The sequence below is a fragment of the Perognathus longimembris genome, chromosome 2, assembly GCF_023159225.1.
Source record: "Perognathus longimembris pacificus isolate PPM17 chromosome 2, ASM2315922v1, whole genome shotgun sequence".
NCBI classification, from domain to species: domain Eukaryota; kingdom Metazoa; phylum Chordata; class Mammalia; order Rodentia; family Heteromyidae; genus Perognathus; species Perognathus longimembris.
The window spans coordinates 115,608,090-115,635,801 of record NC_063162.1 but is presented as its reverse complement, the minus strand read 5'-3'; the positions used below and the strand labels follow the sequence as shown (position 1 = coordinate 115,635,801).

Here is a 27,712-nt window from a genome sequence, read left to right as displayed (position 1 = left end):
ATTAAATGTCTGCTCATTTCATTAGCAGAAACTCATTCCTTTCTTTGCAAAAGAAGTTGGGAAGAGATGGAAAAAATTACACTTCAAACAAAAATATCTGGCAAAGAACTTCAAATAAATATGGAAAAAAATTATAGGATTTTCAATTTTTATGAGTAAAGAAGTATTTTAGCTACAGTTGTAAGTTGTGTCTACCTTTAAAAATATTTACAAAATTAAAAGTCGTAGGTCCTGCATGAGGCAAACACATTTTTCTAAAAATATATAACAGCTCACTTTGACTCTTTCTTCAAGCCCCGGCTTTCAAGGTGCAATCTGAAGTACAAACATTAAGACATTTCTGTCTGAAGACCTTAAAGATACATCAATCTATACAATGTGGACTTTACATAAGCTTTGCAAGCAAAGTATATGGTTTTCAAAATGGAAGTTTTCATGACAGCACAAAATAAAATTTATGGAAAGACATTAAGCAATCATCCTAAGACTTGGACAAGGGCCAACAAAATCAATAGTTACCCAAATCTGATGTGTACTGTTTTTATAAATGGGAGATATAAATTGTAAACCAGCAGACAAATAGCCACAGAGGCCCCACTACAAATGTCTTGAAATAAGCAACGGTCTAAGCCTGGAGGGATGTACACTGAAGTTCACAGCTCCTTAGGATTTCAATTCTGCATGATAAGAAAATCATGCAACAGTACTCAGTTTGATATTTGGCATTTCTTATATATTGGTAAGACTTGACATGGTATGGACACATAGGAAGAAGTTACAATACTGCATGAGTTCAGAAAGGGTCAATGGATACAAATGCTAAGTACACCCTATCCATTGGACAGCAAGCATCTTTTGCAAGTGTTCAGATAGGCTGACTAAAATCCAAACATAGCAACTATAATTCTGTTACTCTTGAGACCCGGTAACACCCGGCTGTGGAGGCTTTATTAGACTTACCATTCACTAAACTATATATAGGCTAAAATGTAAGTCCTGTTTGAAGTTCCAATTCTAATGCGATAGTACCACACAATCCAGTTTTATTAACCACAATAGGTTTTATTTATTATTTTTTTCATGATTGCTGCTCAATAACTGTCTTTGAAATGCAGCTGTGTTTTAGGATAACATTTCTCCGGATAAAAAAATTAATTTCACTGTATTTTAATTTTGTAAACTTTGCTGTACCTTTATATTTTGGCCTAGCTCCAAGTAATGCGAAGGCAACAAGCATTAGTGAGCTTTTCCAAAGCCAGCAATCCACTGACAGCAATCCAACAACCAGGTGCTTCAGGAAACGTGACTTTTTATAAAATGTAACCAGGCATTAAATGGTCACATGACCAATAACAGAACTGGCATGCATTCCTTCTCAGATGAGCAATGTTCTAAGTTGCTTCACATAATCTCCTCCATCATGGTAACACCATACTTTAAATTTGTATGGATTCACTTAAGATCACAGGTTAGACTGTTTTGTGTAATGAATTTAGAAAAGTTAACTGATTTGTTAGAGATATGTTTGATAAGACACACTTCATAGGATTACTTAAGGATTCAAAGAATTGGAATGTAGAATATAGAAATGATGTAAAGAAATGTCAGTACACACTCTTGAAATTCTCAGTGCTTCAGGTATGAAGTTGGAGTAAAGGAATGTAAAGGTGACCTCCTAATGAGTAGCAGCAATGCTTTAATCCAGTAATGAGGTTAACAGAGAGGAAGTTCCCCCAGATTAGTCATCATCTAGGCCAGAAACTCTCATACAGTGTTTCCCTGATTTTCATCCAGTCCTCCCCTGTCCTAGTTAGCCCTGCTCCTAGAGCTTCTTGGTGGGATAGTAGTGAATTTCTATAGTACACCCGAACTTCATACAAGTCTGGCTGTGTGCCTGCCTGGCAAATCTCCATGGTCCTTCAGACACTTCACAAACGTGTGTTCATGACCATCACAGAACTGGCCAAACTGTGCCTCTCCTGAGACAGCTTCACTTAAGTGTTTTTTACCTTCAAGGAAGAAAACGTCCACAATTACACCTGCTTACAATTTATTCCTGTACCCTAAGTTTTCCAAGAAGATAACTACTTTTTCCTTTTTCCCACAAGATCAGACCAAGGGTCTTGTGTATGCTAAGCAAATCCTCTACCACATTCCCAGCTCACTCCTCATTGTGCACATGCACGTGCGTGTTCTGGAGTTTCAATTCAAGGCCTCAAACTTGCTTGGCTGGCACTCTTGGGCCATACCCCACCTTGCCCTTCCTCGTTCCCTCCCTCCTTTCTTCCCTTCCTCCCTCCCTCCTTTCTTTTCCTCCTTCTTCCTTCCTTCCTTCCTTCCTTCCTTCCTTCCTTCCTTCTTTCATTCCTTCTGAGTCAAGTGAACTTTTCTGCCTGGGCTGGCTTCAAACCTCCACTCTTCAGATTTCAGCTTCCTTAGTAGCTAAGATTCTGGCTATGAGTTGTGGGCCACATTCCTTAACTTTTACAGTAAACTTCGACTATCAAAGTTTAGAATTAAATTTTATTTTTACTTGGCTGCTAAAAATGTTAAGAATATTGGATTAATTTTAATGACCCTAATTTCATCCCTTACAGTATTAGTGTCTAACACTATTTCTAATATGTTTTGAATGTACACATTTAGACATTATATTATCACTGTCATCATTAATTATTATTATTGTTTTAATTACTCATTTATCAAATCACCTTCCTTCTCATATTTGGATATCCCTTCATGGATGTGTGTATATATGATGATGTATGAATATATATATATACATATATAATAATGTTTTATACATAATTTGGTGGTAAGTTGTTTTGTTTCCATACAAGTTTATAATTTGTCTGGGCCTTTCATTCCATAGCTAAGTTATAGCCTTTTTTTCTTTTATCCTTCCAAGATACCATTCCACAGGCTTCTCTTGCTCCTGCCTTTTAATTCTTCTATTTCTCTTGTGAGTTGTACAATGGCAACATAAGGTGTCCTTTTTATTTAATATACTTAGTATTGTGTTTTGGGAATTTGAGATTTCATGAAATTTCAATTTGATATTTCATTTTTTCTAGAATACCCTAGCCACTACATTACTTTTCAAATATTCTCTTAGCTCAAGTCTTCCTTTTTCTCATTCTAACTATTGCAATATAGTACTGCGTTGTCAGATTACTGATGTCTTCATTCACTGTTTTACATTTTCCATCTGTTAGTCTCTCTGTTTCCATTCTAGGTAATTATCTTAGTGCTATCTCCATTTCAATGAATTCTCCAACCAGCTGCATCTAAAATGCAGGTTTGGGGTTTTTTTGGTCCATTTTTTATAATCTCTTGTTCAAGTGTTTAATTTGATCTTTTCCTTCTTTATAACATTTTATTTATTGTTTTTATTTTATTGTCAAGATGTTATACATAAGGGTTACAGTCACATACATAAGGTAGTGAGCACATTTCTTGTCATACTTGTTACCCCCTCCTTCATTTTTCCCCTACCTTTCCTCCCCACAAATCCTCCCTCCACCCCTGAGTTGTTCAGTTAATTTCCAATATATTGTTCCATCAGAAAGAATGACATTGCCCCATTCATAAGGAAATGGAAAAACTTGGAAAAAATCATATTAAGTGAGCCAGACCCAAAGAAACACAGATTCCATGGTTTCCCTCATATGTCATAATAAGTATATGTCTAAGATAGTCTAGAAGAGGATCATAATAGCTCAGTAGCTATGTGCATATGATCATATAAGATGATGCTAACTGAAATGCACACCAAGATATGGTAATAAGGTTTTTCATTGGTGTTGTTATTTTTAATGTACTATGTGAAATAATTTCTTTTTTCTTTCCTATGACTTATCCCCTGTTTTCACTGTATTTGATTTGGGTATCCTGAATATTAGGGAAGGGAAGGGGAACATCAAAATGGTGAGACAAAGGATAAAGGGTGAATCTTTATAACATTTTAAATATAGTAATGTATGACAATTCTCAGCAACTGAAGTTCCTGATGAGAGTAGTTAAATTATGATATTTTGTACTGATCCTGACTCACAATTGACTTTTTACAATTCTTCGCAATGTTAAATTGTGAGCTAAAGCTTGGCCAGTGCTGATATGTGGGCATCTGAAGACACTAAATTGAGGAGGTTTCTCTATAGGGATTTTCTTTGCTTCTCCCAAAAGCCCCAGAGCTTTTTCAAGACCTAAACATTCCAAGTTCTTCCTGTTGATTTTGGAGACATTGCAAATTGTATAAATTTAAGGTAATCCTGTAGGAATTCTCAGGGGATATTTTTTTATCCACATTTAGAAGAAAGGCTGGTGCATACATTCTTGCAGTCTCTGCTGAAAGGAGCTTTTACCTCTTAACTCAGACTATTACTGAAACTGAATTATATTACTGAAACCAATTACTGTGCTTTGAGGGTCTCTACTCTGTGAAGAATCTCAATTCCTATGTCCTACTCTTCCCCTGCCTGAAGCATTGTTTTCATGTTCCTACTTTAGACAACTCCAGGTAGCTACAACTTTCTTTCTGTGATCCTCTCCTTTCTTTCTGTAGTCTTAGCTCTAGTGGAGACTTCAGTTATTTTCTTCTTGGCTCTGCTGTACATTTCAAAGGATGTATTTTTATCAATATTGCAGGTGATTTTTTAGGAGGTAGTAAAGAGACCTTTTCTCCTCTACCGGCATATATTTATACTATCTACAATTCAATTAGTTGATAAAAATTGTCTGTATTTGTATTTTCAGATATTTCTTTCTAGGACAATTACTACAATTACTACATACCTTGTCACTATCTCCCACTCCCTCCTCTGAATCACACACACACACACACACACACACACACACACACACACACACACACACACCCCTAATTTTGTTAGGCCCTGTTTATTGTAGCCTCAAATATTAGTCATCTGAAGCTGATGATGATTCAGGCTACTGTTCCTTCATTGAACATTTTTTTTTGCAATGCTAGTGATCAAACCCAGGACCTCACACATGCCAGCCAAGCACTTTACCACTGAGTTACACACAACTTTGTGTGGTACAAAGTGTACCACACAACTTGTATATAGAAACCAAATGTATTCTCCTAAGTGAAGAAGCTAAGGACACTCTCTGCATTATATGAATATGTGTAAATGCCATTTACATGATGTTCTGTAAAACCCAAAAGCTCCAGAAACAAAGTTGATCAGTGCTTGCTTGAGGCTATGAGGAGCAAGAGAGAAATTAACAAAGTAGAGCTGGAGAATCTTTCTGGATGAGTCTAATCTTGACCTTGGGAGAGGTCAGGGTCATGGACTTAGCAAAGAAAATCACCAAAAAATGAAACAGTTATAGTGGGAGTGTTACAGACTTTTCACAAGAACATTCATGCACTAAGGGTGGAGTGTTGTCCTTTAAGTGGCTGAAATTGGGCCTTTCCGTGTTCTGGGGGTTTCTAAATGATGCTTCAAGCAATGGGGAGACACTGTTGCCAATGGCAATGTTCTGCTATGGATTTCAGAGCTATATTCCAGGTCACTGAGTGGACATCTGCCTCAAGCTGTGCCATCAGGTTGAGTATGGATGCAGAGAGGTTTTAAGTTCACAAATAGTTATGCCCCAAATATGGGGCAAGAGATTATTATATCCATTTTACATTCACTGCTCTTTTAAAGAAAAAAAATATTGTTTATAGAAACTCTGGAGAAAATCCTAAGGAATTCTAAAATTATAAATCAAGATAAGAAATAATCCTTACTGAATTTAGAGTGTATGTGGAAAGAATGTTAACGATGAGTAACTTTCAAATAAATGCTTCTAAAATAGTTGAAAATAGTAGTATGCTGCTATTTGCATCATAATACATTTTCTGCATTCCTCTCTTATCCATAACACACACACACACACACACACACACACACACACACACACACACACACACACTTCACCCTCATTTTTTTAAAGAGCATGAAAAAAGATAACATGAGCTGTGAAAATAGCCTTGGACCATAAATACCCAACAAGTTATTCACTTTTCTCTTGGTACAGAACTTTGTGTCTCAGAAATGAACAGGGAAACAGCTGTTTTATGGTTTTTCTAGATCTAACATTACATATCTTCCATCTAGGAAAAACTCGATTGTGAACTAGAAACAGGAGGGTTAGCAAAGCTATACCAGCCTGTCAGGACTGACTTGCAGAATTTTGCCTCTGTCATCAATGAAAAAGATCAAACAATGCCTTTCATTTCTCTCCACTCAACCTTGCAATGAACTCTGCTTTAAAAAGATCACCAAACTTCTCAGTCTTCCTGAAATATACAGAGAGAAAAGAAAATCTAGATTTTTTTTTTTGACAGACTAACGTTTGTCAAAGTTGAGAAGAGAAAATTGGAAGTGGAGAACAAAAAAATGACGGTGTGAAAAAGAGGAAGAAGAGGGTGACTGGGTTATGGCAAGGTGAGGAGGGCTACAACCTGTGAAACATTTCTGGTGCAGATCAGGCCCATGGGAGGAAGGAATCAGTATTTGCTTTGAGTCTAAGTTTATAACATGCCTTACACCTACAGAGACTTCATCTTATTTGAGAAACAAGAATTTAAAAAGCAAACAATCATTTCTTTTTGTAAAATGAAAACATCTTCAAATGTTCAAGATCTAGTCTTTATAGAACCTCTCAAATATGTGTCCTTTCACAAAAGACATCCCTTTGTTTCTTGCAAATGGGAAGGAATCTGATTTCCCCTCCCTCCCCTGGGGGGCTTGAACTCAGAGTCTGAGCACTGTTCCTGACCTCTTTGGCTCAAGACTAATGCTCTACCACTTTCAGCCACAGCTCCATTTCTTGTTTTCTGGTGATTAATTGGAGATAAGAGTATCATGAATTTTACTGCCCAGGCCGGATTTGAACTGTGATCCACAGATCTTAGCCTTCTGAGTAGCTAAGGATTATAGGCATGAGCCACTAGCACCCAGCTGCAGACATACCATTTTGGAGTTATCTTATAAAACAGGAATTAATGTGTTTCTTAAGACTATGGTTCCAAAAGAGCCCCTGATGATAGGTTTGCTTGAAGAACAACTAAGACAAAGTACATTTTGTTCTCAAGGGTTGGCTAGGGAGCAACTATATAAAAACCTTCAATGAAATTTATTAACATTTTTGCTCATGAAAGCTGGATATAAAGAATAGAGTTGTAGCCAGTTTAATTTACTTAGCTGAGTATTCAATAAAGGCATTAATCTCCATATCAAAGTTTGAAAGGAAATTCAAAGGGTCAAAAAGTTCTATATTGTATGGGGTAGAGTTACATAGATGGTGAGCCTGTGTTTGAGGCATGATAATGCACTCTGTCAATGGAAGTTGCAAGCAGAGCAATCTGGAGGGATGTTGGGGGCCCTCTATGCTCATCACCTACTCCCTATATGCTCTACAAAACATTGTGAGAGGCCCTGGATCCTTTCATTTGACAGTACGTGGGCTGACAATATGGCAAAGATGCCAACATAGACATTGGATTAAACATTTGATCTCTTAAAAACAATCTACCCACCAGAAAAGACCAGCTATCTACTTGCATTAATAGTAAACATAACTGTCAAATATAGCACTAATTCACACATCAAGAACAAAATGCTCATTTAACCATTTTCTTATCAAAGCTTTTGGATTACCATGGCCATAAAATTCTTTTCTTTATTTTTTTTATAAAGAGACCCATTTTTTTAAAAAAGAAAATTAAGCTTAAATTTATTTAGCTTGTAAAGAGGGTCAGTACTTGGTCAAGCATAACATGATGGAATTCCTGACAGTGGAATAAACTCTTGAGGAAAATAAAGACAAGTATAAGGAAAGACTTGGGCCTGTGCAGTGAACCTCTCAACCCTGGGTACTGGGCTGTGCAATGCAATGAAAGGAAAGCCCTAGTCACATTCATAATGAAGACAAAGAGTGGTTTAATATTGAGATATCCTTTGTCGATACTCTGCTTGTAAAAACTTCAGAAATGAGATTCCTCCCCTCAAGGTAAACAGATAACACTTCTATATTAGTTTCTCCAAATAGGTTGTGGTTTTTAGTGCAAAGAAAATCACATAATTCCTACTCACTGGTTCTAATGGCTTTTTTTTTTTTCTGTTAGTTGTGGGGTTTGAACTCAGGGCCTGGGCACTGTCCCCGAGCTCTTTTGCTCAAGGCTAGTGCTCTACCACTTTGAGACAGAGCTCCAGTTCCTACTGGCATGGTTTGATGCCATAACTGATCTGGCAAACATTTGTTCTCATAGCAGTGAGTTCATTTGACTGCAAGTGCTCAGTAACGACAATCAGTGGTCTTGTAGGGAGTGCTCTAGTTTATGTAATCTTTTGCATGTATTATTTGATTCATGTGATCAAAAGGTCATACTTTCACAATACTGAGTATCCAGACTTCTGATTTATAAATTTTAATGTCTGCTGCATACTACCTCAAGTACTGAGGTACTCAAGTACTACTCAAGTACTGCTAAGTTTTGGACATAGAAGGCTATATATCTCAGATGATAAAGAGGTTCTTGAGTCATTTTCCTTAAGAACACCTGACCTTTTCATGTTTTTCTATATTTATTTATCATCTTTATTTCTGATTTCTATTAATGTAGGGACTATCAGTTCTTTGTTCTTAAGACCTCTACTGTCAAGTGTTTAATAATGACAACAGAGAGACTACGCTCTCAGCATGGAGAAGATGAATAATCCCTAAAGTCAGGGAGGCAAGCCCTTACTGCTTGGCCTCTGCTTCAGACCGAATCCTTCAGGCAGTACAGGGTGGTCCTCGCAGTCAACTGTACCTGGTGGAAAAGTACAGAAAGTACTGAAGAGCCCTCAGCAGGATCTGTATGAATCAGGTTTTTTAAAACATTCATGCTGATATTCTTAAGGCTATTCTAACCTTTCAGAAAGTGAACCAGAACAAGAAAAATATTAAATTCTTGCTTTTGATCTCAGAGATTAGCTTGGTTTTACAGCCTTTATTTTATTGATTAATATTTTCCTTGGAAAAATGTTTATGTTCATTCTAAAATCAAATAAATGATGAATTGGCAGTTAAAAATGGGTTAACTTAGTTCTTTTCATGAACTAATATGGAACATTTCATAAATCTATGTAGGCTTGATTATAAAATACTCATGGAAAAAACTAATTGTGAGTAAATTTCTTGCTCTATTCCTATCAACAGGATAAGCTGTATAAGCTTCCTTATACTTTGTTACTACAAAAGCTAGTCAGTTCCCATTGTGTATTCTCATAGGGAGAAATCAGACTGCTTTATTCCATTGTTCTCCTCTATGTCCTTCCCATTTCTCCAGAGGCAAGTGGTAGTCACTTTTTTTTTAGCTGTGAAGTTTATTGATTCATAATTTATAGTATACACAAAACGCCATATGTACTTCACCTATCATTCTACATGGGTAAGTGTACACTTTTTAAAATAAAAAGTACACTATTATCATTCATCAGAGAGCTTATCAAGCATTAATATTTTTCTTACATTAGATAATATGAGCTGTCAGACAGTATATTCATATCTCAGCTATGTTTTAAAAAAGAATTCTAGATTTAGTGTGCCAGTGATTTTATAATCTACAACTTTTGTTAAGTATTTTACTTTAACAATGTAGATAAAAGCGGAAGTATAAAAAGTTACTTTTTAAATCCTATGACTGAAGAAAACATGGATACATTTTATTTTAGTCAAAGACTAACAATATAGTAACTTTAACATCTCTGGAAATCATAAGTCTTGCAGAACACTTAAATGAAGATTCTAAATTTATATGCTAATGTAGATGTTCCTTATGTATGCTAATGCTAGAGTATCCTTAAAATCCAAAGGTACACATTTCACAGAAGTGATTTCCAATTACCCAGTTATTTACCATTTTTATCCAGTCTTAAGGACCAGACCTTCACAACCAAAACACTGCTGCACATGGAATTAGATTGCTTGCTCAAGGACATCAGTAGACTCACCTTTCCCACTTCTGGATATAGATTAGGATGGAATTAATAGCCTTCTATTCCTTCACAGTCTGCTGAAAAGACTGACCTTTTCCAACTATAACTAGTTTAAATTGATTACAGACTTATTCATTTCACCTATTTCACCAATCCTTAATGCATTTTAAGGAAAATCACAAGTGAAGCAAAGTAAATCATCAGTAAAAGAATTGGGTGTCCTCTATAAAGGCCTGATGTTCTTGATAATTATAATGCTCTTGATATTGATACTATTAAGAGAATAAAGATTATCCACATTTTTGGTGTGAGTTCCAAATGGTTGATTAAAGCACTATTTCATCTGAAATCGGTATTCTCACTTTTTTTTTTTTTTTTTTTTTTTTTTGCCAGTCCTGAGGCTTGGACTCAGGGCCTGAGCACTGTCCCTGGCTTCTTTTTTCTCAAGGCTAGCACTCTGCCACTTAAGCCACAGCACCACTTCTGGCCATTTTCCATATATGTGATGCTGGGGAATTGAACCCAGGGCTTCACATATACAAGTCAAGCACTCTTGCCACTAGGCCATATCCCCAGCCCCTGAAATAGGTATTCTCACTATTGAAAAGAGACTGGGAGTTCAAATCTTTCTGAAATCTTTATGAAATATTCAATCCATGTTCAATTCTTGAAATGGCTTCCCTTGCAGATCAACAGTTATAAACATTTGGTTAAATTACACAGGCTGAGTGAAAAATGATTGTTACTATAAAGGGCTCTGGAGAAACAATTTAAGTGATTAGCGCACCATTACATGGTAAACAGAGAGTGGAAATGATGGCTTCAGAGCACTCATTATTCTGAAATCCTATAGAAGGTACAAATATTAGAGAGGGGTTTTGAAAGCTAATATCTGCTTCCACTCGAGTAGAACAGTGTGTCTTTCAACTGTAAACAGTGCTAAAAATAACCCCTTAAAGGCATCATTTTGTGATATTTAAGCAAAAGAGAAGTTAAAAAAACCATATCTTTAATCCTGAACAAAATCTCTTCAAAGTTTATGTTCTTAATAAACCTTTCCCTGAGAAATAGAAATATAACTCAGTAAATGCAATAAATGCCCTAACAAATATATCAGATTTTTCACTTAATGCTTTTTACAGGCTTAAACCAAATGGAGTGAAAGGAAATCACCTTTTACAGTCTGACTCCTACAGGAAGAATGCCTTGCTGTTCTGCCTTTTAAAAAAGGCATGGTGAATTTATATCAACTTTTGTGAATCTTGAGCCATGATAAAAGGAAAAAAATAGCAATGTAGTTAACATTCCACAGAACTCTCTCTTCATATATTTATTTCTTTGCAGACTGGACATGATCCAAGACAATAAGAAAATGTAAAATGGAATTTCTTTAAAGAGTAAAAGATATATAGTTGAGCATTCTATCCTGGTATAAAAGTGTTGTTTCCCCATCCTCTAAAAAATTGATGTCTTGTATATTAAAGCTATTACATAATTAGAATTGGAGACAGTCACCGAAAATATTGTATTTAAATAAACTTGAAAGAAAGTTCCTTTAGATCAGAGTTCACAGATTACTGGAGTTTTAGCTCAAACAAATGAAGAGTCTATTTGCTGGAAAATCAAGTTTAGCTTATTTACTATACAACAAATACATCAGGAATTTAAAAATATAATTTCATTTTGATAAGGAGGAACTACACTTACGTATCCAGAAAAGAACTGAGTGTCCTCTATAAAGGTCTGGTGTTCTAAGAAATAAAAATTAAAACTCCCTTTCAAGGCTGATGGCACCCACAGGGAGTCTCCAGCCTGTCTTCCCTGTCACACAGTGTACCCCATTCTGTATACTGAATCAATTGTCTGTGGGTCACAGAAGACCTAACCAGCCAGAATGGGTAACCTTTGCTTTATACTGAGAAGATATAGAAAAAATAAGTTAACTGTATGAGTGTATAAGTGTATAAGTCTTCACATATCTCTCCTCCATTCTGCTTTCTGTTCCACTGTTCCTCTACCTGCACATGAGACAGCTAGATTCAGAGAATAGAACAGCATGGCCCTGGTCACACAGTGGGTGAGAATATGTTCTTGCCTTCATAGCTGGCGCTCACCTCTCTACATTGTCTCATCTGAAGGCTCTATTTATATATTCATTTTTCTCATTATAAACAAGACATGTTTACTCTAGAACAATTATAAATTCATGAAAGGTATAAAACAAAAACTTCTTATATGGCTGTCATCCAAAGATAGTGTCTTTTAATCAAATAGATGTATTTATTTTGTATGTAGAGGTCCAAGCAAATATGTCAGGGCTGTTGTCTGTATTTGTTAATATCTGTATTGTTAATATCTGTATATATTATGTTAGTTGTGTATTAATAATTGCATGCATCTTTCACATAAGATTTCCTTTCCACACCTTGAATTTAAAACAGTTCTCTTCAAAGTTCTCAAACTTAGGTTTAAGTGCATATTGAGGTTAAATTGGCACTTCTACTTTCTCTACTGAAAAACAAACTTACAATCCACACATTTAGATATCCCTAAGAACTGCATTATTTTGAGGGAATATTCTTTTCTTTTATGTTACCACTCAATATTTCACGTAGATAATTTATACCAAACCTATACCATATACAAAATATGTTTAGAGGAATTTTATATTTTAGGTTGTCATACTGTGAGAGTCCACAATAAAAAAAAAATCTAATTTTGCTTCTCTCTCTCTATCTCTCTAGATAGGCAGATAGATAGGTAGGTAGATAGTTTGCCACACTAAGAACTTCCATTAATAGAATAGGAGAGATAATTGAACTTCAAGTTGGTATTTATCACATACACATAAAGATAGCTATAATGGAAGATGGAAAAGTTTGTATTTCCTTTTCCTTTCTCTTTTTTTAAATACCAAAAACATATTTACTATCATCTACAGTTTCTGAGCATCAGGAATTTGATAAAACCTAATTGGGTAGTTTTGGCTTTGAACAATATCAAGTTGAGGATCACCGCACAGTCATGTGAACCTGCCTGATGAGGACTGGTGGGTCCATTTCCCAGATGGTTCAATCACGTGGATGTTGAGAGGAGACTCCATTTTCTCACCAAATAGGCATCCCTATAGGCTGGGGGGCATAACATGATTACTGGCTTTACCAGAGTCAGTGATAAGAAGGAGATTATCCAGAGCCCAAGGGAGATGTAATCTTTTATAATCTAAGTTGAAATTGATGTGCAATCACCTCTGCTGTATGCTATCGGTCACCAAGACCAACTCTGGTGTGTGGGAGACACAAACTGGGTATGAAGAATATTGTAGGGGAAACCAACTGTATTAACTGATAATTATAGAAGATAGTTGGTGTTCGTAAATTGTGTACATTAACACTTCATACATATAATATTGCAATTTTGACTATATTTTAACTATCCAACTTAGTAGCATTAATTTGTTACAGTATCATACAATCATTACCATCACCTATTCCCAAAACTCTGTTGTCACCATAAAGAGAAATTTTATGCAAGTCAAGCAATGTGTTTTCTTTATTGAAACAATGACATTAAAGACTATTTTTGAAATTAGAAATACAAGCCCTCAAAATATTCTATTGTTCCAACACAATTTTCATCATGTGTATTACATTTCAATCATAAATCAAAGACATGTTAATAGTTTTATGGTATAAGTATGAATACAATTTCTTACTCTGCTCAATTCATAAGAGTTTCTTGTTTGAAAAGTCTTCCTAACATTGCATAATACTCTATTGGGTTCACAATCTTGATTTATTAAATTTATATTCTTATTCCCTTAATCTTTGTTAAATTGGTGGCATCCTTTTCAAAACAAATTTAATCTGCATCCCACTAATGAAAGTCTTTGGTAACTAGTTTGTAACTTGGTTGATTTATTTTTTCAAAAGAAACGCCAACGAGTAAAATTACAAAGCAATACACAATCTCCTAAGCTTTCTAGTGAAACAAAAAATTTTTTTCACCTGTAGCCCATGAGGCCACTACTGATGCTGGGTCTCTGTCTCTACTGTCTAATATCCCCTGTCCTCTCTCAAATTCACAGTAGTTACTGAGTGCTTTGCTTACTGTGTGACATGCTCACTTGTAGGTACCTTTACATGGTACCTGCCAGTAGCCTTTCAAATCACATCACCCCACATAGCAGTCTCTGAACTTACCTTGTTTATTATTTACTTTCTGTCAGCACTACTCTAGAAGGTTAAGATCTAGGAGAACAGGAACCACAACATTCAGATGACGTCAAATCCAATTTCTTGAACATGAGTGATACCATTATGGCCCCTCAATATGTTTCAGTAGCTGCCATGTTGTTTTTCAGTCTTCAAGCCCACAAGCAGCAATCAGAAAGGCTTAGCTTTCCATAACCTCACTAGCACTGGTGTTTTCCAGGAGACTGACATCTGGGAATGAGTAGGTCATTTGATAGAAAACACTGAAATTATCTATTAATTCTGTAAAAAATTGTATGCATCTTGGGGGCTGAACGTGTATCACAAGCCTGTAACCCCAGGAATGAGGCAGGGGGAGAATGGAGGATCTCTGTTCAAGGCTGGCCTGGGCAAAAGTGCAAGCAAGGCTCTATCTGAAAAACAAACTAAAATCCAAAAGACTAGAGGTATGGTTCAAGTGGCATGACATTTGCCATGTGGCCATGTGACACCCTAAATTCAATCCTTGAATGGCAAAAAAAAAAAGTAACCACTGAGACTTTTTTTGACATTGAGAAAATTATGAAGGCAATGAAGTGCCTAAGTCCCAGCCCTACTACACAGAATATGGCAAGTGAGGAAAATCTTAAAGGTCTGCTTTGAAGACAGGAAAACAAAATTTCTAAAAGAAGCTTGAATGTGTCTAACAGGGAAAATATTTGTGAGCTGTTCTCAGGATTAAGTGAGATAATGCAGACAAAGCAGTTGGCATGCTGTGTAGCCCAGCCTTGTGTTCTAAGAATAAACCCAGACGTCAGCTCTATTTATCCACTATATTTGTATGTAAGGAAACTTCTACTGGTCCTACTAAGTGCAGTAAGGAGCTCCTTTAAAGATGGAAAACTCTTGCTCAAATCAGATTACATCCTTCTGTAGGAAACTCCTCTTTGGAGAGTTGCAATTAATAGGGGAAAACAAAACAGGAGGATTATAACCAGCAATGAACTAATATATAAGAGATCTCATAACTTAAAAATACTCACTAAATGATGAGTACCTTCAGTAAAAATGTTTTCAGTATTATCTCATTTGTCTTAAACAAGAAACACTGTCTTGATAAACAGAATGCTGAGAATCTGCCACTGAATTTTAAAGTTTTGTGTCATGTAGAGTATCCTCCCTTCTCTGCCAGTCTCCCGTGTACTCCTACTATGCTTAGTCCTCTTTCAATTTGTTCTTGTTTTATGAATTGCCTAGATTAGTTCCTGATTCCCTGTTCTATCTCAGTGCAATATAACTTGGTTTTCTCTTGTCCAGCAGGCACAGGGTGCTGACTTCAAGTCTAGATGGCCAAGACAACAGTTTAAAAGCTTCTCCTCAATTTCTCCTTTCTTCTCACCAGCCCTTCTGTTCCAATGGCCCCCAAATAAAAGTGAACTACAAACATCTAAACCAAGGCTCTCGGAGTTTCACAGTACTAAACTGATATCTACTAGAAATCAGATTAACTGTGTCATGGGTTTGGGGTTATAATACTTCATGTTCTTATATGGTAGGTGCTAAATTTAGTGTGGAGAAAGTATTTTGTATTGTGATTGCTTTGTATTTTTTTTTAGTTCAAAATCTGGACAATAGTTTATTCTGCTAATGTTATATTATCAGCTAATGTTGCTAATATGAGAACAGATTGGCCGGGTACCAGTGGCTCAAGCCTGGTATTCTAGCAACTCAGGAGGCTGAGAACTGAGGATCATGGTTTGAAGCCAGCTCAGGCAGGAAAGTCCATGAGACTCTTATTTTCAATTAACCACCAGAATACCAGAAGTGGAGCTGTATCTCAAAGTGGTAGAATACTAGCCTTGAGTGAAAAAGCTCAGGGATAGCCCTGAGTTCAAGTACCATGACCAGCACAACAAAACAATACAAAACAAAAAGAGAACACACTGCAGGAGAGGTTAAAAATAGTTACAGAAAATGTTTTATAAATTAAATTAACCTCGAAACATCATTTCTTCCTTCATTAGAATATAAATGCATAATTTAAGAATAATTATTTGTGTTCTACTTCCAAGTTCTTGATCTTTGTTCATGTTCTTCCTTAACTTACATGAACTTATATGTGCCTGCATCACCATTATCAAAATTGCTTACAGTGCTCAGTATCTGTTTTTTTGTTTTGTTTTGTTTTTGTTGCCAGTCCTGGGGCATGGACTCAGGGCCTGAGCACTTTCCCTGGCTTCTTTTTGCTCAAGGGTAGTACTCTACCTCTTGAGCCACAGCTCCACTTCTGGCTTTTCTCTCTCTATATATATGTGGTGCTGAGGAATCGAACCCAGGGCTTCATGTATACCAGGTGAGCACTTTACCACTAGGCCATATTCCCAGCCCAGTGCTCAGTGTCTGCAAATGGAAATAGTTGCTACTTCACAGAATTCAACAGAAAGATTTCTATTCAGATAACTTGTATGGCCACTAATAGAAAGTCCATCCATTGTAGCATGGGGCAGGGGGAAGCTATTTTCTTGAGAGCTCAGTACTACATCCCAAAACTACTCCATATTCATATGAACTTCCTGATCTCACCCGACTTCTCTCTGTCATGCCTTGTGGGGAGAGAAATCCTAGGTTTATCTGAGGGGTTGCTCTTCTAATGAGCAATCCAACTACCAATCACACATGCATTCCTGTTGCATGTGGAGGAGGCCATGAATCTGGGAGGAATGGAAATTACAAAGGATGGTTGAATGGTAAGCATATATATATCTGCCTTTGAACGTCACTATAACTTCTGATCTGTACATTCCTTTATTCGTCATTTTAATTACACATTTGGATCTGGCTTTAAAATGATTTGTAATAGAAAGGTGTCAGTCTCCACATTCATGGCTTAAAGAAAGTACAGAACAGCATGATGGCTACAGATGTTTATTTTGAGCCATCTATCTTCACAACTGAAATAAAATATGAGCAGAATTGAAAAGCTGCATATTATTACTTGAGGTGAAACTATAATTTCTAGGTAGATATAGGTAAGAGCATATTCAGGCATATCTTTAATATGAGTCAGAAGCTGTTGGCATGACATATATTGAAAAAAAGTCCGTGTTTTATAGCCAACAGTATCAGCAAAATATAGAACATGGAAGACATGAGTTTGCAGTTCATGTGTAAGGATATGAAAGCATTTTTTAATGCGTGAGAGAGAGAGAGAGAGGAATATTTCATCAGATAACCTAGGAACTTAGAAGTAAATTTCAAAAGAATATTAAGGTCACTTCAAAACAGACAGTACATACTGAGACCTTATTTGTAGTCAATGTAAATAGCTCTCTCCTGCTCTCTCTCTCTCTCTCTCTCTCTCTCTCTCTCTCTCTCTCTCAAACACACACACACACACAGATGCACACATAAAACCAATTTAGGAAATATGCTAATAATGTATGTCGGGCTTGTGTGAGGCTGGGCACATTTTAGCACATTTTCTAAGTTTTGCTTTTATATTTAGGAAAAGCAGACATAAACAGGTACGAGGCAGAGATTGTGAGCGGCCAGCACCCACAGAATCAGCTCTGCCAGAAGCCACGCTTTGAAACTCCATTCTGGATACCCAAGAGAAATATGTTCAATATTCAACAAAATTGAAGAATCTGAAATATGAAAATCTTTCAGATGTTCTGAGTGAAAGTAAACCCTGGGGTGGAGTCAGAGGACTGGGATTTCAGTCTACAGTTATATGAGGGGGGAAAAAAACAAGTGAGAAAACAAAAACACGGGCAGTAGTTTTTATAAGAATTTTAAATTTCTTTTTAGCTGAAGAACCTAATATATCTCAAAATATACCCTTGCAAAACACTTGCTTTAAAGTGGTCAGAATTCATATCTACTATATACTGTCCAATTGCCAACTGTGTATCCACCAGCCATATACAACTAACAAAATAAAGCAAAATTAAATGAATAATTAAAAATCAGTTCCTCAGTTACACTAGCCACATTGTAAGTCTCATGTAGTTAGAGACTACTATATTGGAACATGAAGATGCAGAATATGTCTGCCATTGCTTGTTGACATATTGTGTAGTACAATCCTGTATCCTTAAAAGATTTCATGCAGCTCCCAGAAATTTCTTTAAGGAATTGTTCACATACTGGGTGGATTTCACGATTTAGATGAAGAGTAGAGATTAGATTAAGAAAATCAATGAGTCTGTCAATAGAGAAGAGTTTTAGGTCAGAGACTGACCATAGAGATGTGCTGGCAACCCAAGAAGAAACTCATATTTCAAGCTTTTAAAATCCACAATGGATAGAAGGGAACTGAATTTCCCTGTAGGAATGCTTTTTATTTCCTTGAGACAAATAAGAGACAGCAGAATTCCTTTGGTGGTTATAATGTAAAAGACAACAGAATTCTAAGATACAAAAGTAAAGCCTCATGTAACTATCAACTAACATTAGAGGTATAGGTACAATTTAAGTCAAATTATAAACTTATTCAGGGCGACAAAAAACTACAACACAAATAGAAAAATACCACTTGTATTTATCTTCATAAATATAATGATGCGTTTAATTCTATTTGGAAGCAAACACACACCGGAACTGTAATAATACTTGATTAATTAACATCAGAGTAGTTGAGTCAATTCATAAAAATAGCTATCATCTATGCAGAACTGTTTGGTGTAAACCAACTGAACAACTCATGGGGGGAGAGGGAAAGGGGGGAGGGGGGAATGAGGGAGGAGGTAACAAACAGTACAAGAAATGTATCCAATGCCTAATGTATGAAACTGTAACCTCTCTGTGTATCACTCTGACAATAAATAAGAAAAAAAATAGCTATCATCTAAACAGATTCCACGAGTAGCAGACAAGGGACAACATTAAAAACAGGTGGCAGTTTTGGGCTGTCTACTAGAGACATTTCACCTGCTTTATTAAAGGAAAACATATATAGGTACTTAACCTTATATTTTATGGACAGACCTAGCTGCTTTGTAATGTTTTTCCTCCAGAATATGCTGCCCTCTACAGGCTTCATGAAATATATGTGTCTAAAGATATGCATCAATAAGACTTAGTGCAATCATTAGCAAAGATAAGATTTTTTTCTTTTTAAAGGAGAGAAGGAGTTGGGGATATCTATTTATATAAAGGGTTTTAGTATAATAATGAGAAACAATCAAGTCTTATAAATATAAGACTAATAAATCTTACATCTTAGGCTGACATACATAAGAGAAATCATACATATCACTACAGTCCTATGGTGGAATTTTAATGAAGAAATTTAAAAGTAAGCCCATGGTTATTTTTGCCTTTGTTTTAGCTAAGGAGGACAAAGCACAGAAGAAAGAGGAAGAAGGGTGGATCAGCGTGGCATGCTGTATCTTTAATAGTATTTCCAAAGTAACAGTATCTGTTTTGATCTAAAATTCAAATTGGCAAATCAAAGCAAGTAAGTTGAAAAAAATATTACTCTGTCCCTAAGAGTTAAATCTTTTAAAATGTTGGCTGCAATAAAGTGATTAAAATCCTGTCTAAATATGAGTTATCCATCTTTATTTCAAATCAGTTTTTCTGCAACAGCCATAACACACACACACACACACACACACACACACACACACACACAGATGGTTTGTTTATTGGCTTAGCCACTAAAGGATTTAGCTGGACAAACATCACAAAGATGATGACTGATTTAATTGAATTTATGATCAAATGTTTTCCATTTCGGAAAGAGTGGGAAATCATTTATAGGGAGATTTGAATAATTTAAAGGAAGTTCTCTATTTGGCATCATGTTTGTATATCCAGTCTGGAGGGATTAAACACGGCTGAGGACTAAGGGAGATTTCACATATAGATCTAAAAGTTATGCAGTGTAACGATGCAACAAAGGCAGGGCCAGAATATGCATACCTTTGCATTGTATTTCTGTTCACTTATATATCATTTGTAGATTGGGTATTCAACACACACACACACACGTGTGTGTGTGTGTATACATGAGATTTCAACTGTAAAAAAAAATCACTGGATTTTTGAGTCAGAAAATAATGTTGAAATGGTGTATAAACATGCTTTTGGGGTAAGACAGCAAAGTATATGAGAGTTGTGCATATGTACTTTTGTTTTGTAAAGATATTAAAATATACTATTAAACTCAGTCATATGTTACATAAAATAACACAACATAGGGGCTGGGAATAGGGCCTAATGGCAAGAGTGCTTGCCTCATATACATGAAGCCCTGGGTTCAATTCCTCAGCACCATGAATATAGAAAATGGCCAGAAGTGGCGCTGTGGCTTAAGTGGCAGAGTGCTAGCCTTGAGACAGTGCTCAAGCCCTGAGTTCAAGGCCCAGGACTGGCAAACAACAACAACAACAACAACAACAACAAAAACACAACATAGGAGCTATATCTCAGGGGTCTGGATGTAGCTCATTGAAGGAAAAGGTCAGATACTTTTGGATCCCTTGCCTGTTCTCTTCACCAGTGATGAAAGACCTAGCTAGACAATGTTCCTGTCCTTGTCCATTGTGTTCCAAGAGATAAGGTATCTACTTTCATTCCAATGCTTCAAATAGCCAGAAAAAATACTTTCCATCTTACCACTGAAACACTGAGTCAAGAGGAGAAATGCTCGGGACCTGGCTCAAGTTTATCCTTGCTGGTCCAGACAGCATCATGGAAAAGGCCTGGCAGATACTGAAGTTGGTAAATTTGAACTTGGTAGTAGTGATTTATACATGAGTTTCTTTCAGTCTAATTAGGAAATTTGTCTGGTAGACATGTTTCAAGATTTAGGATAAATCACAGTTTTACATTAATTATGTAGAATGCTATTTGTTAACAGATCACTCTTAGGAAGGAAATGTTGAGGGAAATGAAATCTTGTTTCTACATAAGAAGTACTTACAAAAGAAAAAAAAAAAAAAGAAAAGACCCAACAGCAAAGTAAATGCCCCCAGGAATATAGAAGAATATTCTAGATGACTGAGGATACCTTATATAGGAAATATTATCCACGTTCAAGCAGGATTGCTTATTTAGGCCTGAATGAAACTCTCAGGCAGAAGGGGACAGAGAATGCTAATAAACAGAAGAGAGGTGAACTAATCTTTGCTAGACTGGAGTTAGTTAGGTATCACAACCATAGCTTCTGTAAAGATTAACAGTAATCTTGTATAAAAGCCTTAAAAACAAACAAACAGAAAAATGGAGATTCAGAAGCTAATGAGCTTCCTGATTATGTGGTTTGGTGGTAGATCAAGTAAAATCTTAGCCCTCAAAATACAAGTACCAACTGTGATGCAGGTTTCTGGCATTTTCTTGCCAAATGCATAAAAAATTAACTTGTAAAGACTTCTTTTCTGTTTTTCTTTCTTGATTCTTATCAACACTTGTTGGCTATATACCCTTAGAAAGTTAGTAAGACTACTCTGTACAAACACAGAAGATGTCAGGCGCATGCCATCACCAGGAACATTCTAGTACACATGCCCTCCGAGCAAGCCGAAGCCTTCCAGTGGAGGATGCCTTGCTTGCTCCCAGTCAATCAGGATAAAAGATGGGTGCCACGTGGACAAAAGATGACACGATGCTTAAAACAATCACTGCTTTCTACATTTTCTACATTCACTATTCTTTTGGAAGCTGAACCCACTTTAAAATGTAGATGTCTTCTTAACAGAAAATGTCATTCACAAATGTGGAGCAAAATGGAGCCCAAATCAGGGGAATTAACATTATGTATCCACAGGGGCCCACTGGCACTGATTTGGAAGGCTTATTTGGAAAATGAAGTTTTTCTCAGTAGTAGTTCCTATGCAGTTGCGGGAAGTAGAGCAGAGGGGTTGAATTCTTCAGGGAGCTCAAAAGGGGTAGAGAACTGTGTGACTCACCCTCAATAGTTCCCATGGTGGCGGGGGGGGGGGGGGGGGGGGGGTGGGGGGGAGGGGGGGGCGTATAAGAGGGGGTGAGAGGGGAAGGGAAAAAGGAGGGGGATGGGGGAAAGGGGAAGAGGAGGGGGATGAAGGGAAAGGGAAAGAGGAGGAGGGGGAAGAGGAGGAAGAAGAGGAGAGGGGAGAGAGATGATTGCAAGATGACTGCAACAAACAGTACCCCTGAGGAGCAAAGAACATGGCTGCTTGAGAAGGGAAGGGGAAGGGAGCTCTGCAGCTCCAGGTTCTTTGATACTGCCACCGTTCCCTTCATAGATTTAGTACTATGGGAGCCACCAGAGCTGTTATCTCTTCAGTGTATTTACAAATAAAAAGATGGGGGTGAGAAGCAAAAATATAAAGGAAGATTTCTGGACACTTTGGCAACTGCTTTGCACAACTACTTAAATAATACAAAAATACAAAAAAGAATGTAAACTGAAAAAAGAATTTCACACCCTTCAACAGTTTCTCAAATATCAGACATGCACGCCTGTGCAGTCTTTTAACACATGAATATTTCATATGTAGATTTGGGACTCTGCTCTCAAGATGATAGCTACTCAGTACAGGTGTCTCTTTACATTTAAATTAATTAAATTTAAATAAAACTAAATTTTAGTTCCTGAATACTTGCCACAATTTAAGTAGGCAAGAGTCCACAGCAACATACTGGCTACAATAATGGGTGGTACAGATAGAGAAGTCCAGCTTAACTGTCCTGGGCCTTCCTGAGTGTGATCTTCTATTTCTCTGCACTCAGGATGGACCTGGTTTCCAGATTATCTACTGGGACAGCATCAGAGTGGGAGGGCCTTTGCCTGTCACCAGATGGACGGAGTAGACAGTGAGTGACATGGTGAGGGCTGGGTTTGCTCCCTTGCTGTGCTTCACTTGTGGCTCTTGACTTATAGGAAACACTAGTCCCCACTCTATGCATCAAAGATGTCCAGCTGTTAACCCCTGGAGCTCTTTCTATGGTGAATGGAACTTTGCCAATGTGATGAAGGTTTCACTCCCACAATGAGGACATCAACTGGGTTTGGTAGATTGGCCCCATCTAAGTGAATCAACTTTCAGTAGCAGAGGACTTCCTTCTGTTTGAGGCAGAAAAGATGGGGCAGGAGGGAGAACCGTGAGAAGTGGAGTTAGGTGAAGGGGGAGGTGGTAACAGGTTGAAGCATGCAGGAAGCCTTTAAGAGCTGGTGGCAAATCCTGGTTGACAAGGAGAAAGACACTGGGGACCTCAGTCAAGGAACCAAAAGCTGCCAACAACCCGAATGAGCCTGGCAACAGCTCCTCACCAGCCCTCAGGAAAGAGCCTAAGCTGATTTGGGGGATTCTTAGAGCAGATTTTTGTATTATTTAAGTAGTTCTCAGACAGACATGTGAGATGATGTTTGTGGTACTTTATGCCAAAGCATTGGTGGTCATTTTTCATAGCAATCACAGAATACAGATGCCCATTTCATTTTGGGAGGGACTGAGTCCAGTTCATACTACTCAAATCTGTTCCATAGACAGCTCAAGAAACCCCAATTTCACCCTCCTCCGAGAGGAAAAGAGCAGCCCACCTGCCCCTGGCAGCTCTCTGCTGCTTTAGAAGTGTGGCTGGGTTTTACTCCTTAATGAGCTGCATGGCAGAAGGGTGGTATCAGATGCAACAGAAGTGAGTGTTTTTGGATGAGGAGTTCAATACGTAATCTGAAAGGCTGAAAACTAATGGCTGGCTCTTGCCAACATCCAAGCCTGGCATGTCCCGCTAATTAGTAAGAGAGAAGATGGATATTTTCTTTGTCCATTCAAAAGGGAACTAAAACAATAAAAACCTGTGCAAACAACAGAGGGACTGCCCTCAGCTACTATCAGAGATAATGACAGTGAATTAATATGAGAGAGAGGGAGAAGGTAGAGACTGAGGCATGGACAAGAAGCCTGACAATAATGCAAAATGTTAGGGGTAAGTTCCTGGGGCGAGTGAGAGGTATGTTAGTGACAAGCTTCACGTTCTGGCTGTGAATGCCTGGCTGGCAGGTCTGTCAGCTATAGAACTTTATGGTTGCAGCCCAACCCATATTCTATCACTGGCCCACTCCCCAGCGATGGTGCAGGAGATGGCTAAGCTGCTGGTGTGTGGTCAGCCTCCTTTATACAACATTTTCCCCAGGAATGGAAGAAGTCAGCTTTCTGCACTATCCTGGTTTATTTATTTATTTTACGCTACATACAACCTAGACCAAGAGTAAAAACACTTCTAGAAGAGATCTTTCCAACCACCCTCCCCCCCCTCGCAAGTTGTAGCATTAACAACACCAGACTACTTAATGTAAATCCTTATGAGCATAAGAGTTTTAAACTGATAATACTAGGTTCTTTTAATGGGATGCACTGAGCAGCCACTCACTGAAGAGTAGTCATTTTCACTTGGATTGATCATTTGGCCATGAGCATGGCTTCATTGTAAGCTATAAAATGAAGATAACAGTAGTTGTCCTATATTTCAGAAACCTGCTGTAAGAGGATGTGACTGAATTGTGAAAGCAAATTCTGGACTGCAAATATCTGCTTGAATGTTACTGACCACTACCTCCTCCATCACCACTGTGGCTGTGAGCAATGAGTTTTGACTAGATGTGTGCCATATGTTTTTACTTTTATGCTGTTGCTATTTCTAGTGACCCAGCCTTTGGCGATCCTTCTGATCGCTTCCTCTTCATCCTCCTGGAATCCTTCTCCCGTCTGTGGTTTTGGACAGACTTTAATTCTATCTTCTTTGAGGTCCTCTTGAACGCCCACCAGGGCCTAGAAAGCATCTCCTATTTCAGGTGTTCCTCTTTTCCCTTTTAGGAACCCACTCTGCAATTTCTTGGAACTATTATTCTCCCTTAAGGTGGCAAGGGGTTTAGTGGGTCTGTTATACCACACCCACAAAATGCATTCAGTAACTCACCTACTGACTCATTCCTGTAAAAGCAAGTGTTCCCAGCAATTACTTTGCTTTCCAACTCTTAAGGAAGCAGGTAAGTACTGGGGGCCTTCAAACAGTGTCATGCACTGGTATCAAAAGTCAAGAGACCTCCTTAAAACTGGCTGCTCATGTGTGGAAAACTACATCTGACAGGAAGCAGACTGTGGTGAGTGCCTGTACTCCCATGTAGTCTTCTGTTGCTGTATTCAACTCCTTAGAGCTATAAATGCATCAACTACAGGCCATCCTTCCAGTTAAGAGCCTGAGATTACAAAATACCTGTTTTGGTCTCTGTTTTAGAGCTCATCACTCCAATAATCCCCGAAAGTGAATAATTAATACAGAGAATAATTTATTTGAAAAATATATAAAAAGTCTTTGGGCACTAAATAAAACTGCTACTTTGAACTAAAAGGAATTATAACAAAAATAACAGTGGGGTGGGGATAGAGACAAGATGATCTGATGCAACTCAACTGCTCCCTCTAGTGTACAAAGAGGGTCTGACCTTCATCGTATTTCCAAGCTGGCAAAGAAATTGAGAGTACTAATTTACTTCGCAGTTTATTATTTTGTTAATGAATTTTTGAATAGAGAAGAATGGAAAACAAGATCTTTTGCTCTCTTGAAAAGGTACTGACTCACATAAAAACACTAAATAGAATACTTTTAACAAATATTCAAAGTGAAATTAAGGATAGTCTTCTAAATATTACCTTGTGTATGGTTTTATGCATATGTAACACAACTATCTAGCAAATTGTCTTTAAAATATGGCTTTGGAGGTTAAATATAGTGTCAGGTAAAGGAAAGATCAAGATAAGTTCAAGAACACAAAGTCAGAAAACAGCCTATCTCTTCCACACGAGGACTTATGACTTGGCTGGCATACTGAAATGTATCAGGAATGTGTTTTCTTTCCTATCTTCACATCCCTCAAAATTTAAGTTCTAGGAGAAGTCAAGTCATCCTCAACTGAAGATAAGATTGCAAGCAGAACTAGATAGTGAGGGAAAGTCATAACAGGTTCACCTGCACCCACTGGAAGCCTGTGGATGGCCTTCACTTCCCCAGCCCTGAGCTGTGTTTTTTAGATCCTTCTCCTGCGACTGACTTAGTGGTTTATCCTTGGTTCTTATTTCAATACTTTCAAACCTCCCAAATTGTTTGGCTGTTAAAAAGTTCCAAAACAAACAAATGTGTTCCTGGAATCTTCCCCTCCACTTCAGTGAAGAGCATACACTAAGGCTTCTTCTCCAGCCAAAATAATAAAAGATCTTTTAAGTGGCTGGAATGCTTGGTTGGTTGCACATCCATGCCAATGTCAGACAACTATAAATAGGGAGATTTGGAAGAGACTTAGGGAGAGCCCTTATAACTCCAATGAAATAAAATGGAATGTTTTGAAGGCAGTCAGAAAACAGCATGTATTTATATAAAATTAAGGTTTGTCTCCATTTAGCCTAAAATCTTCTTTACGCAGGAAGAACCCACATGGACATAAACTGTTTCAGGATGAGAGAAAGGGCTTTATTTTACAAATATAAATGAATTAGCACAAAGGAGAAATCCAGCAAATGAGTTAAGGGGAATGGAGAAATCAAGCACATAGTTAGCAGTCCTTGAATACAGTTCTTTCTCCTAAAGTGAGAGATGTTGGAATGTCAAAGATGGCTGCAAACCATTTGGAGGAAAAACAAAATCAATACTGTAATTGATGTACCTGAATTCTTAATTTGCTCTAAATTTTAGTGCCTTTGAGTTTGCTAAAAAGTAGAGTTCAGTTCTCCAGATTCAGGTCATAACACTAGCATAACAAAAGGTAATATTTAATAATATTTTTGGTGGTGATTGTAGTATTAGTATTTCTGAAATAAAACCATAAGGCAACACAAAATGAGACTTAAGGGTACTTAAAATAGCATGGAGTTAAACAAGACATGTTGATTTAAAAATCTTACCTTAAGCTCAACTTTTAATATTTTCCTAAAATATTTAAAAAGTAACCTACGGGTGGGATTCAGTTTATTAAATGACTTTAAATTAATTATATCATTCTAGTGGTCCATTTCCATATTATATGTAACTGCTATGCTATGTACTAACTGTCAGATTTTCCTGTTACTTCAGAGTTAGAAATTCAACTGTTTGCCTAGCAATGAATAATAAATGAATAAACAAATGCCTACGAAAATAAGTGAACAAATAAATAAGTGACACTTTAAAAATTCAACTTCATTATCAGGAATTATGGCCTTTTTTTTGGTAGATTAAGCTTTTCAAGCAATTAGGAGAAAGGACTGTGCTCTGCTTGATTGTTAGTATTCACAGTGAATTATTACATGGCTTGCATAAGCACAGAATAAGCTCCACCAGGGATGAGAAAGGGGTTGGTAAAAGGAGAAGAAAGGCATTGGCTTCCTGCATATGCTGTGGCTCCCAGGAGAGATGCTAGAGGTTGAGAACTGATGCTTTTTTGTTAGGCAAATATGATTATACCAGTGTATCCTTCAAAGTACAGATTTAATAAGAATAAATTATTTTACCATTTAAGTAAACCACTGCAGGACTTAGCATATTCATTCCACCAGTTCCTCGCAA

At 37.2% G+C, this 27,712-nt stretch overlaps 1 protein-coding gene across 5 annotated transcripts in view; it reads right to left on the bottom strand.

Moving 5' to 3' along the window:
• Cdk14 (cyclin dependent kinase 14) overlaps nt 1-27,712 on the bottom strand; it is a 511,316-nt gene that overhangs the window by 89,755 nt on the left and 393,849 nt on the right. The gene's annotated exons all lie outside the window — the stretch shown is intronic.